Source organism: Lygodium microphyllum, chromosome 25 (genome assembly GCF_053477565.2).
Source record: "Lygodium microphyllum isolate KBCC chromosome 25, Lygodium_microphyllum_v1.1.10, whole genome shotgun sequence".
NCBI classification, from domain to species: domain Eukaryota; kingdom Viridiplantae; phylum Streptophyta; class Polypodiopsida; order Schizaeales; family Lygodiaceae; genus Lygodium; species Lygodium microphyllum.
In genome coordinates this window covers 30,160,065-30,173,134 of record NC_141159.1, presented here as the reverse complement: position 1 = coordinate 30,173,134, position 13,070 = coordinate 30,160,065, and the positions used below count along the sequence as shown (strand labels likewise).

General features: G+C 38.5%; 1 long non-coding RNA gene across 1 annotated transcript; it reads right to left on the bottom strand.

Annotated features, from left to right (window-relative positions):
* Window positions 1-5,701: 5,701 nt before the first annotated feature.
* LOC148014031 (uncharacterized) lies at window positions 5,702-12,799 on the bottom strand. The gene is made up of 4 exons (XR_015688763.1): window positions 12,453-12,799; window positions 8,559-8,827; window positions 5,953-6,054; window positions 5,702-5,857 (listed from the first exon to the last, which is right to left on the bottom strand). It is a non-coding gene; the product is annotated as an uncharacterized LOC148014031 (long non-coding RNA).
* Between the last annotated feature and the right edge of the window lie 271 nt (window positions 12,800-13,070).

Here is a 13,070-nt window from a genome sequence, read left to right as displayed (position 1 = left end):
GAAAATGGACAAATAGAGAGTACCAACAAACAGCTTTATCCAAGACAGTATCCGAGGGTAAGAGCGATTGGGATAAGAAACTTCATGTGGCTGTCTAGGCTTATAACGTGGCATTCAAGAGAGCAACATGCCACACCCCATTCAAGTTAGTATATGGGGAGGAGTGTGTCTTATCCTTGAAAATTGAGTTATCTACTATGAGGTTTGCTCTAAATCATTCATTGGGTGAGGTAGAAGCATTGTAAGAAAGGTTCACTTCCCTTGCACATCTTGATAAAATACGATTGCAAGCTCTATTACATCAAGAGGTAGGGAAGAAAAGGATGAAAGCACTCCATGACCTTTGAGCTAAAATATATTTAAAAAATTAGTTAGATTTATATTATGATGCTCGTCGCGACTTATTCCCTTAGCAAGCTAGAATCCAAATGGGATGGCCCATATAAGATCGTTTGTATAAGAAAGAATGGCTCTATAGCCCTTTTTAGCATATTTGAAAGGGGTAGAGTTTAAAAATAAATTAAACTTTAATCAATTGAAGCCTTAATATGTGTAAGGAATGACATCAGACTTGGTGCCTTCATAGGTCCTTCAAGATCTAGCATAAACCTGTAGTGGGTACCAAGACATTCGGATCACTATTTATCTTGAACATCTATATTTAGAGCAGCATTACTACTAAGGTTGTGATCTGGTAGAGTAAAGGTTATCATATCATTAAGTGGCAAGACGGATCTTTTACATGGGATATTAAGGTCTATTGCCACCATTGTCATAGGGTTCTTGTTAATGTCTCTATTAAGTTTGGTGAGGAAGGAGGGATTGTACTTGTTATACATCCTCTCTCTCTACTCAACCTTGACTATCATAAGTACAAGTAGGCTAATCGATATGGTGTGGCCTATCAATGAAGAAGGGGTCTATATTTTTTATGTTGATGGAACTTCTCAAGGGCCCGCTAAGCATGCGAGTGTCAGGGTGGTCATTAAAGATCCCCGACATAGAATTATCGTGAAAATGGGAGCATATTTAGAAAACGTTTTGACTAATAATATGGTAAAATACAAGGCCTTAATTATGGGGTTGAAAGTATCCCGACGTGGTGGTATCCACCATTTATTAGTGAAAGGCGACTTGCAATTAGTGATCAAAAAATTGAATGGGACCTATAGTGTGAGGGATCCCATTTTCTAGATGTACCATCGTGCAACCTTGGATATGTTGCATATTTTTTAGATAGTGACTTGCCACATATGATTCCTCAATATTGGAATCGCTTTGCATATTCCTTCACCAATTATGCTTTTGTTGAATGTGTTTTTTTCAAATGTGGTCATAATGGGCTCTTACAATTGCCTTTAGATATTAGCCTAAGACTACTAAGGGGACTTCTTGCTAGCACGTCCTATTTTGGCTAGTTGGGTTATGAGTTTGATCACCTTTCCATTTTGTCATGGATGCATATGATCATTCAATGTTATATTCATCAGACACCCCTTGCTCTTTAGGGAGGGGATTTGGCCAATAATTTAATGCACTTAGGGTAGGGCCTGAGCATCCCATATCCTTGGTCTAATTTTGTGCTTTAATAGAGCTATGTGGAGACCAAGGGTTTTTTTTCAGTAGTAAGTTGTTGAATGGTGTAGTTTTTGGTTTATCTCATTCAGCCAAGAGGGCCCTTTGTTCGTGTAGAGAAATGTTTTATCTCACTAGGTCAGGGGGGGCATTTCTATTAAATTTAATGGTTGATTCTCGTTTGGCCAAGAGAGCCTTTTATTCTTGTAGAGAAATGTTTTATCTCATTAGGCCAAGAGGGCCATTTGGTTATCTGGGACAGGTGCAGTTAATGGGTTTTGTTTTAGTGTTACACTAAATAGATTTGATGGAGTCTCAATGGAGCCTCTTGTTGCATAGAAGCTTCTTATGGCCAAGTCTAGGCAATACTCTTCCTTTATTAGTTCTTTCCCTTTATGCTGAATGGTTATGTGTATGTGGGGATTTTTATTTTATTGGGGTTTGGCATTCAAGGCATGAAGTCCTAGGGTGAGTTTAGGTATGTTTGGGGAGGACAAAGCAATTTTCTGCCTCTTGTAAAGACATTGTCGACACTCCAAGAACTGTTTTAGGAGGAAGTCCTAGTGACCCTATTTTCTACTAACCTGTTTGGCAACTATTTCTAGGAGTCCCTATTAGTGTGAGGAAATTAGAGAAGCCTACCGAAAAGTATGAATATATCTTAAATATTAATACACACACACACATAGAGGTGTGTAAAAAGAGGTTCTAACCCTTAAACTACAAAAGAAAAAGAAGAAAAAATCAAAGAGCAGATAATCATCGCCTTTTAAAGGCCTAATAGATTGTTGGGATACCAAGTCAATGCCTTGTCTTCTTGGGGGTGATGTCGAGCTGAACAAAATAAATAAGGATGGTTGGAACAAAAATAAAAGTAAGTGAAAGAAGAAACGGATTTAGTGTGGCCTTGCGAGAGCTTGGTAGGTTCTTGGGTGGCGAGATAGGACCTGAGGCCGATGCTTTGTTCTCCTTGGGTCACAATATGCTCAGCTCCCTCCTTTTTACACACTTAAGTATCAAGTCCATAAGTATCAAAAAGTGATAAATTAAAAAGATCTAAAAATGCAAGACCATGCTATAGAAATCCTTGCCTAGTAGGAGTTCCTAGTTCGGTTGCCCTAGGGTAGGTAGGTAGTTCAAACTACCACTTAGGATGAGTCTTTTGATATTTCTTTTCTGCGAGGGTGTGTTGGAGTAGTTGGTTAGCAACTAGCTTTGGATTTCTGTCAGATCATGCTAAGCCTATCCCCCATAGGTTTCATGCCTTGATTTGGTCAAGGGGTAGGATGAGAGCTATATTTATGTTTTGTTGTGTATTCTTCTTTGAAGCAACTTGATGCTCTTTATGGTTTAATGACATGCAAGTCGGTTTGTGGATTTGATAAGTTGAGTCACCCTACCCCGTGGTCCCCAATGAGAGCAGATTTTTGGAGCCAATTTTAAAGCGTAAAAAGACCCTAAGAGGTGTAAAAGAGCAATTTTTCATGGAAAATGAAATGGTTGCAAATCAAGGAGCTGGAGTTTTCCTAGATGCATTTCAACACCAAGAACCCAACAGAAGTCTCCAGAGTCCATTTGATCCCCATTTAATCCCCACAAGATTTGGCATTATGAAACAACTATCGGATCTAGGAGCTAGAAAGTGCATGACAAAGGCCAAATTGATTGATTTCAATGCCACGAAGCCAACCGTCCAGCCCATTTACGATTTCGAGCTCATTTGGTTCTCTGTCTAAAGTGAAACCACTTGCCCAAAGTGTGAACACAAAGTTTGGAACCGGTTTTTCTAATGATTATGAGAACTAATGATGTTAAGATGGCTTAAAGCCCAAAATATGAAATATGAGGGGGGGAGGGAGCGTTGTTTTTTTGTGCTCCCCCAATTCTTAGCAAAATGGGATTTTCTATCTGGGAGAATCATGAGGGACCCTCTTGGGGACTGAGATAGAAAATTTCTTCGCCCCATCAATCACTTCATGAAACAAGGAAAATGATGCACTAAATCAAAATCTTAGAAATCAATCTTTCTCTCTCCACTCTCTCTCTCCTCTCTACACCTTATTGCCATGGCTCAATCTATGTGAGAGAGGGGTGGATTGAAGTGATAGCTATTGGATATGTGATAATACTAGAGTGTTATGGAGCATAAATCGAAGGTTGAGGATGTGTCAACCAGCAATGGAAGAGTGTCAACGGCTTCTTGACTTTGAAATACATGCGAATTCGTATTAAATTAAATGCATGAGTGCTCGATTTTGTTGTTTTATGACAATTCTTTTGCGCATTTTATGGAAAACGATCTAGAATGTTTAATTATGATTTGCAGTGCTTGAAAAACCAGAATTCTTAGTTAGTTTCTACTATTTGTATAATTAAAATGAAAACCAAGAAAATCAGCAATGCAAAAATTACGAAATTTTGAAAATTTTGAGAGTCTTATGCGTTTTCATAGTCCTTTGGTGTTCACATGGGGTCATATGAAAAATAATGTTATATCTTGATTCATGAAAGCTCTATATATCTGAAAATGAGAAAACCCAATAATAAATAATAAGATAAATCAAGAAAATAGAAAAAATAGATTTATGCATGGAAAAAATATTGAAATTTATGAATGTGTGTGTGAATGTATGGTGGGCCTAGGGCATGAGATTTAGCCTCAATTTATTTAGAATCTTTATGTTAAAGTGTGTATTTATTGCTTTTTATATATGAAGAACACATGAAAAATACTATTTACACCTACTAATGAATATAAAACTATAAACGATAGGGGAAAAGGGTTGTGGGGAGTTAAGAATCCATTGAAATATAATTTTTGCATATCTTGACATATGGGATTCATTCATTTTAAGGTTTTTAAAGAAGGGCAGTAGCACGAATTACTTCAATGCTACCTTAGCAACGACACATTGTGTTAGGGTGAGATCATGAAAAGAATTGTTTATGCACAATCCACACTATTTGATCTATAAGGTGCACTTGTTTTTGAGCGATTGACCTACATTGAGTGTAAGGAGTCATATTCTATAGGATAGGATGCTCATTTCCTTTTGGGCCTGATTTGGTAAGGATTGAACTATCTTTCCTGGAACAAATATAAAGAGAGGACTATGTTTTGCATGTGCTTTACATTGAGACGGTGCATGCTGGGGCTAATCTTGGGGGTGTGGGAGAGCTATAGTAGGTCATAGCAATTAGTTGGGGGGTGCTCCTTGTATATGTGATACAAGGTGCTAGTAACCGATTTGTTTGGGAACTCCATTGCTTGGAGTTGGGACGGGTTTTGTTAGACTATAAATAATTAAATCTGTGTCTAAGTTAGATTAGTGTGTGTAGCCTCCAAACGCTCCTGGTTGTGAGGCCGTGGAGTGTTTTGGTTGAGCATAGAAGCCTGTGGCTAGAGCCTTAGAGCCAGTGTCACGCCCAAGTTTTGGTAAGTTTGTTGTTCCTCTCCTTTAGTAGGTCATCAACTCTTATAGCCTCTTTGTAAACGTTTGTCAACTATTATGGTTGTCAACTTTTATGGCCTCTTTGTAAACATTCATTAGTTTGTCATGGTTTCAAGTTAGAGTTGTTAGCTAGGGATTTTCATAGTTCCTCTTTTCAATCCCATTTATGAAGACAATGGCTATAACCTTCTTCTCATTGGGTTGTTCAAGTTTGGGGGATTCTCATGTAAAGAATACAAACACAAGTGATATAGTATTAGATTTCCTTCACTACAAGATATAGGCCTTATACCGACGTTAAAAGCAATGAAAATGTAAATAACAAAATTTGCCCCCATCATCGCAAATAGCTTCGTTATTGGCGACGCCATAGAACAGTCAGTATTAGTGTCATTATCAACTGATACCGACGCTGATAACGACGCTTTGTGATGCAAATAACAATGCATGCATGTAAATTTGTGACGCTAATAGTGACAGTAACAGGCAAAAAAAAATTTGTGGTAGGGCAACAAGCTGCCTTGCCACATATAGTACTGTGTGCTTTATTTGGGCCATACAAAATAGTTTCTGCACTATGTACAATACTCGTGTAAACAAAAATATATATATATATTGAAATCATAGCATTGATATACGAAATAAATACATAATCGCATAATGAAAGTGACTAGTACAATCATGACAAGATATCACTACTACATAGAAAATGTCTACATAGATAAGGTGACCAAAAAAGAAGGGTGTGTGAGCTCCAGGGATCTAAGGGCGAGCTACATATCCTCGCTGTCCGAAAGCTCGTCCGACTGCAAAGGAGCATCGAACGAACTCTGCAAAAAAAGAAACAACAACTCATCAGTCCACCATACAATAATGCATTCTAATTAAACATGGTAACTACGAACAAGAAAGATGAGTGACTTACAGGGCCGCCACGTCTATACAATCGGTCGATCAATGCAGTGAGACCGTGCCTCTCTGCATATCGAGTCTCAAGGCCGGTCGGATCGCGATTTGTATTGGAGTGCTGCAAAGAAAACAAAATACTAACTGTTAGAAACATGATTGTCAGTACAAAGGATATTGCAAAAAAGAAAAGCAAGCAAAACAAAAGACCTTCATTGTTTTTCATTTTGTCTACGTTATGACAAACAATTTATTTTTATTATCATTCTTTTTTTCTTTCTTAAATTATTATCCTCTCCTTCAATCTCTCTCTCTTTTTCTCTTTCTTTATTATGTTGTATGTATTTCCTCTCCCTCTCTCTCGTTCCTTCTTCTTTTTTCTCTTCCTCCCCCTCTCTCATTTTCTTTAACGATCACGGCTATGACTACAATGAAGACCATGACCACGACTACGACTACGACTATAACCACGACCACGGCCACGACCACGACTACGACCACGACCACGACCATGACCACAACCATGACCACGACTGCGACTACCACAACCACAACCACAACCACGACTATGACTATGACTATGACTACGACCACGACGACCACGACCAGACCACGACCACGACTACGACGACCATGACCACAACCACGATTACGACTACAACTATGACCATGACCACGACCACGACCACGACTACTTATATAGAGATGAAAAGAGAGACAAGATTTAGGGAGAGAGTAAAGTTAGAGAAGAAGAGGAGAGAAGTGAGAGAGGTAGAAATAGAAAGAGAGATAGAGAGAGAAAAGAGATAGGGGGAGAGAGAAGGATTTAGGGAGAGTATAGGAAGAGAGAAAGAGGGAAGATTGAGGAAGAGAGAGGAGAAAGAGAGAGAGATCTGACTAGAGCATTTGACACCCATAGCCAACACACCGTGGAGAACACAAGCGCAAATTGACTACGACTATGACTATGACCACGACCACGACCACGACCACAACCACGACTACAAATTCCCCTTTACCATTTACAACTCACCCACCTTCTCTCCACACTATTGCACACTACAATCTCTATGAGGGCATGAGATTGGGATCTCCACAGATACCAAAGCATGATATGTAGCTTGATGGTTGCATATATACTACTACTACTCATAGAAGAAACCTTAAAATAGTTATTATGCTCAAATATATGCTTGTTAGAGTAGAAATTTGTTCCTAAGACTATTCTAAGGATGAAAGAGGGTTACTGATAAAAGATTATCATTCCTTGCAAGTGATTTTATATTATATTTTTTAATTAAATTTGATAGTTGAATATGAGTTTCCTAAGAGATCTTGTGGTGATGCTGTTTTAGTTTTTGCGAAGCATTAGAATGATGCTGTTTTAGTTTTTTGTATTTGTCTTTTTAAGAAGAGATTGATTTTTATGGAATATCCAAAGTTATTTTTGGATTTACATTATGAAAAATGAATGTTTTTCTAACTGATAGGCTGATTGCCTTCGTTGTATACTTCTACAAAAGTTCTTGTGCCCTTATAGGTGGATATTTGGTTACACACTAAGCCTCCCCAAGGTTAGTGGCTAGATCCCTTCCGCAAGGGGATAGTTCGAGCATGGTGGAGGCTAGGACAAGCCCCATATATGAGAGGTCTCTTTGTAGGAAGAACATTATGCTAGGAGGCGCAAGTGTGCTAGGGTTCTCTAGCCATATATCCCTTAGGTTTGTTGAGGATCGGCCTAACCCCTATAAGCCTAGGATGAGCTTATTGTAAGGTCTTATTTCCTTTTCTCTCTTTCTCTCCCTCTCTCATTTCCTCTCCCTCCCTCGCCCTCACCTTCTCTTTCTCTCTTTCCCTATTAGGTTCAATGATTTTTCTCTCTTTTTCTCCCTCCTCTCCCTCTCTCATTTCCTTTTCTCTCTTTCTCTCCCTCTCTCATTTCCTCACCCTCCCTCACCCTCACCCTCTCTTTCTCTCTTTCCCTATTAGGTTCAATGATTTTTCTCTCTCCTCCCCCTCTCTCATTTTTTTCTCTCTCCTCTCCCTCACTCACCCTCACCCTCTCTTTCTCTCTTTCCCCTCCCTCTCTCATTTCCTCTCCCTCCCTCACCCTCACCCTCTCTTTCTCTCTTTCCCTATTAGGTTTAATGATTTTTCTCTCTTTTTCTCTCTCCTCTCCTTCTCTCATTTTTTCTCTCTCCTCTCCCTCTCTCATTTCTTTTTCTTTCTCCCTCTCCCTCTCTCATTTCCTCTCCCTCCCTCTCTCTTTCTCTCTCCCTCCCTCTCCCTCTCCCTCTCCCTCTCTTTCTCTCTCATTTCCTCTCCCTCTCTCAATACACACAAATTTATATAACAAAAACAAGCAAAAGAGAGATAGAAAACTCTCTCTCCCTCTCTCATTTTCTCTCCCTCCCCCTCTCCCTCCCCCTCTCCCTCTCTTTCTCTCTCCCTCCCTCTCCCATTTCCTCCCTCTCCCTCTCCCTCTCTCATTTCCTCTCCCTCCCTCTCCCTCTCTTTCTCTCTCATTTCCTCTCTCTCTCTCAACATACACAAATTATACAAAAAACAAGTAAGAGAGAGAGAGAGAAAACACAAAAGCAAAGCAAGAATGGACAATGCACTCACCATAAAGACTTGAAGAAGGGTTTGGCGGCTCCTCTTCGCGACGGCGGCTCCTCTTCGCCCTCCGTACACCTACTCCTCTCCTCTTCTTCGCAAACGGTGGCGGCGGCCGTGAGAAGATTTCTTTCTCTCCCTCTCAGCAAGATGTTGGCTCTCCCTCTCACTCTCTGTTTCGTGAATGCGCAAAAAATGACGTGCTCGAGTTTCAGCCCGCATTTTTTCTGGGTACCATCGCTATTTGTGTCGCTATTTATCGTCGCTAATGCCCGTCGCTATAGGTTCATATCCTTGTAGTGTTAGCTCACCTTCATGAGATTTTCTATGAGATTATCTACATTCTTGGATCCATATAAAATTTTTATGAATATTTCTTTAAGCACACTGAAATTGTTCTTCTTAACATCATCAAGACTAGTGAACCAAGTTGTGTCTTTCTCTCCCAAGCATAGCTCGAAGGATTGTGCTCTTTTATCATTGTCTTGGAGATTATTAGCCTTGTAGACTTACTCAAACTGTTTGATAAACTTTTATGGGTCATCTCCTGGTCTATACTTGTGCATCACCTATATTTTTTGCTCTATACTTGTCTGACAAAATTGTATGGGTCATTACTTACTCTATACTTGTCGATTGACAATGGGAATGTTAGATTGGCCCTTGAACATGTTTCCTTTCTAATTTGGTTGAGATTAAAATAGCAAGAGTAGTAGCTTCGTTGCCATTATGCCAAGCATCTACTTGATAAGGAGTAAGGTCTATGTGTGATGGTCCAATACCCTCCACTTCTTCATAGTCCTCCCCATAGCAAGTCTAGGATTCATTGGATTTTTTCTATCAATGTTTCCTTTCTAAGGGCATCAAACCACATGTGCTCATGTGGAGTTAGCCAATTGTTGCAATAGATTCCTACCTAGACTTCTTTTTGTTGCCATATTTGCAAATATTTCATTCATTGTCTCCCTATATGCATTGGTTAGGTAGTGTAACTCTAGATTTTCTTGTCTATTAGCTTGGGGTGAGGCTTTTTCTCTTCTAGATATGTAATGGAATTTGCTTGTGGTCTTGTCTCTTAGTGTTCCTTTTCTATTTTTCCTCTTTTTAGCTAGAGTACCTAAGGTAACTCTGTAGTTGGGATCTATCTAAATTGTCCCTCTTGACTCTTGATCTAATTGGCCTTTATGCATAGGTGAGTTTGTGTCTAATCCCTTGTAGCACTTAGTTGCTCTGGTAGGTTCTTAAGGGCATTGATGTTTTTATTAGATTGGGTCAATGCACAACCAAGGCCTCTCAGTAAAATTAGGCAGTTGGCAAGCAGTTAGCTTAAGTCTTGGACAAATCTTTCCAAAAAACCTTCAAAAGACTTTCTAGACCTCTTAAGACCCCTCAACGCTAACAAGATTTTAGCATTCAACCTGCATCACCTATCTCTAGGTAGCAAAGGACAATTCATCCTCCCAAACAACTTGTCATTCCTTAATTTCCAATTTTCATGCATGGTAATCATTGTGAGCATGGATAGATGCTTTGGCATGTTTATCAGTTTGATACTTCTTTTTTGAGAAAGGAAAAAACATGGAGATGGAGTATAATTGCAATCTTAGAATATTTTTCAAATGGAGCTATGTTTGATAAGGGATATTTATTGCATGTCCATGAAAGATATTTGTGGTATTATGTACTATTTTGATATGGGGATATTTTTTGAATGTCCATAAAATATATTTGTCGTATTATTTACTATTCAAGATTTAGGATCTTTGTGTTCACTATTGTGAGATGATTTAAGAAATAAGGCGATGTTCTCATAACGGCATGCAAACATGAGAGTAGATCAAGGTCCAAAGACTTAGTTAAGGTGAGGAAATAATTTCGTAATGGATAAAAGTGAATCACCATATCAATAACATAACATTCTTAGAACTTACTAGAAATCCTAAGTGACATATGAACACCTTAGTTAATTTTGTGCAGAACCTATACTCTGACCAACAACTAATACCTTGGGGTAGGGTTTGAGAAAATATCTAACTAAATTAAACACAAAGACTTGTCGATTAAAATGATGTTCAATCACATATGTTAACAAGTAGTAGGACCTTTTGAAATTTATTTCATAAGTTTAAATTAAGTAATATATAGTTTGTATGAGCTTTTAAGCATTTACTCTATGAGTTAGGTTGGTATGGATTTTCATATGTTGAGGGTGAATATATGCTTTGAATATCACTTCTATTTTTAGTATATACATAACCTAATGCTTTTTTAAAACTCTAATCTAGACATAATATTAATAAGAACCATAAGAAAAGTGATGGAGGATCAATATCTCTCATATGCTTTTAGCATTTATATATGCACAATTGTTTTGTGTATGGATATAAAGTAGGAAATCAACTTAGCAAGTGATTGTGTGTATAAATATGTCTTGTGAGATGTGTATATGTTTATACGAATGTACACATGAAACCTTCTTTATATACGAATCATGATATTCAAAATATACTTGTATCTTTGTGCTAGGGTAGACATAATTGTAAGAAAGATGCTACCAACAATGTTAATGTAAGTATGTCTATACTCATGCATTTAAGTCTTATTGAAAGGAGAAATCCAAAACTTCAATCAATTCATTATTTATCTTTTTGATGTCTTTTTACATGTAGAGGAATTATAGTTCTATTTTCCAAAAGATCGGCAAATATTGCTAAGATAAATATCAAATGTTAGGCTCAAAAGATTTGCCTCAAAAAACTGCATCTTACAATTTGTGGAGATGTTTGGAAATTTCACACGTGCATAATGCATTAAAAATAAGATTAGTTTTGTAAGCTTGTGAATTTAAAGGCAAATGAACACGCACACGCGTGCGCACCGCACGCACACACACACACACACACACACACACACACACACACACACACACACACACACACACACACACACACACACACACACACACACACACACACACACACACACACACACACACACACACACACACACACACACACACACACACACACACACACACACACACACACACACACACACACACACACACACACACACACACACACAATGTGAATGGAAAAATATGTTTGCTTACTCCATGTTGGGGCGCGGGGGGGGGGGGGGGGGGGGGGGGGGTGCGGGGCGGGGCGGGGCGGGGCGGGGTGGGGCGGGGCGGGGCGGGATTGAAGGGTGTGTGCATTTGTGTAATCAAAGAGACACATATGGTTCCACATTAAAATGAGATATTATTTCCACTTACTGTAAAAAGAATTATAGTTGTTAACCCTTTTCAAGGTAAGCTACTACAACAAAGAGTAAAATGATAAAGCGATGAGCAAAAAAAGTAAAAAGAGGTTGCCTACAATAGAAAGTCAATTGAGAAATAATGAGAGAAAAAACTTAAAAGAGATGGGCATGGAAAGGACAAAATCAAAATGTGACTACCCTATAGTATATTGATTGTATCTAGGCAATAGAAATTGAAGCCAGAGTGAAAGCCCATCTCAAAATGCAAAAAGTCCAAAAACACATGGACATCAAGTACTTGAAGATTAATTGTGGAATTAAAGTTAATGCCTAGAAACCCCTAACATTTATTCCAAAATCATTCTTAAGTGTCAAGCTCACTCTAAAGAAAAATATAGTTTAACATTTTACATATATAAAGGGACTATATGTATGTGAGCTAGTAGAATCAAATGAGACATGCCAACATGCCAAAAAACTTGAAGGTTATGAGTGTCCAAAATGTCCAAGCATGGTGCTAAGAACAAGAGGGTGACAATTTTAAAAAATCCAAGTATATTTAAGATGGAAAAAAATAACTGAAATCATTGTAGTGATTGATGAAAACTTGAATGTTGCTTATCCATCTCTTACTCTTACCTTCTCTATGCATTCCTTGTGAGCTCATGATAGAGAGAAAATGGTCGTTGTTGCTCTGTTCATTTGTGAGCTCATTCACCTTGCTTGCTTCAATCCCATTGCTTTTTGTGAATATTGAGAGTGATAGACGGGAAGAGAGAGATATATATTAGCAAAGAGAGTGAAGAGAGAGAGAGAGAGAGAGAGAGAGAGAGAGAGAGAGAGAGAGAGAGAGAGAGAGAGAGAATGGCATCACTTCATCTTGGACAAAAAAGCTATGGAGAGACTGATTTCTTGTAGGTGAGGGATGTGGAATTAAGAAGTATGAAGCCACAAAGAGGAGTGACCATCAAAATTGATCATCCACATCAACTTCTTTTATATGGTGAATTTTCATTGCCCCATCTACCTTCTTTTTTGTTGTTTCGATAGATGAGCTTGATCTTAGAGTCACATCTTTATAGAGATGCCATAGTGAGGATTCTTTGCAAGGTGAGTGGCTACAAGCCATCCAAGATTGGAGAGCACATAAAACAACATGTGTAGATCCACTTAATTCGATACAGTGTGATTTTGGTTGACATTTTTGGTCCAATTGTCAAGACCAACAATGGATGATCAAACATCAAATAACTTGTA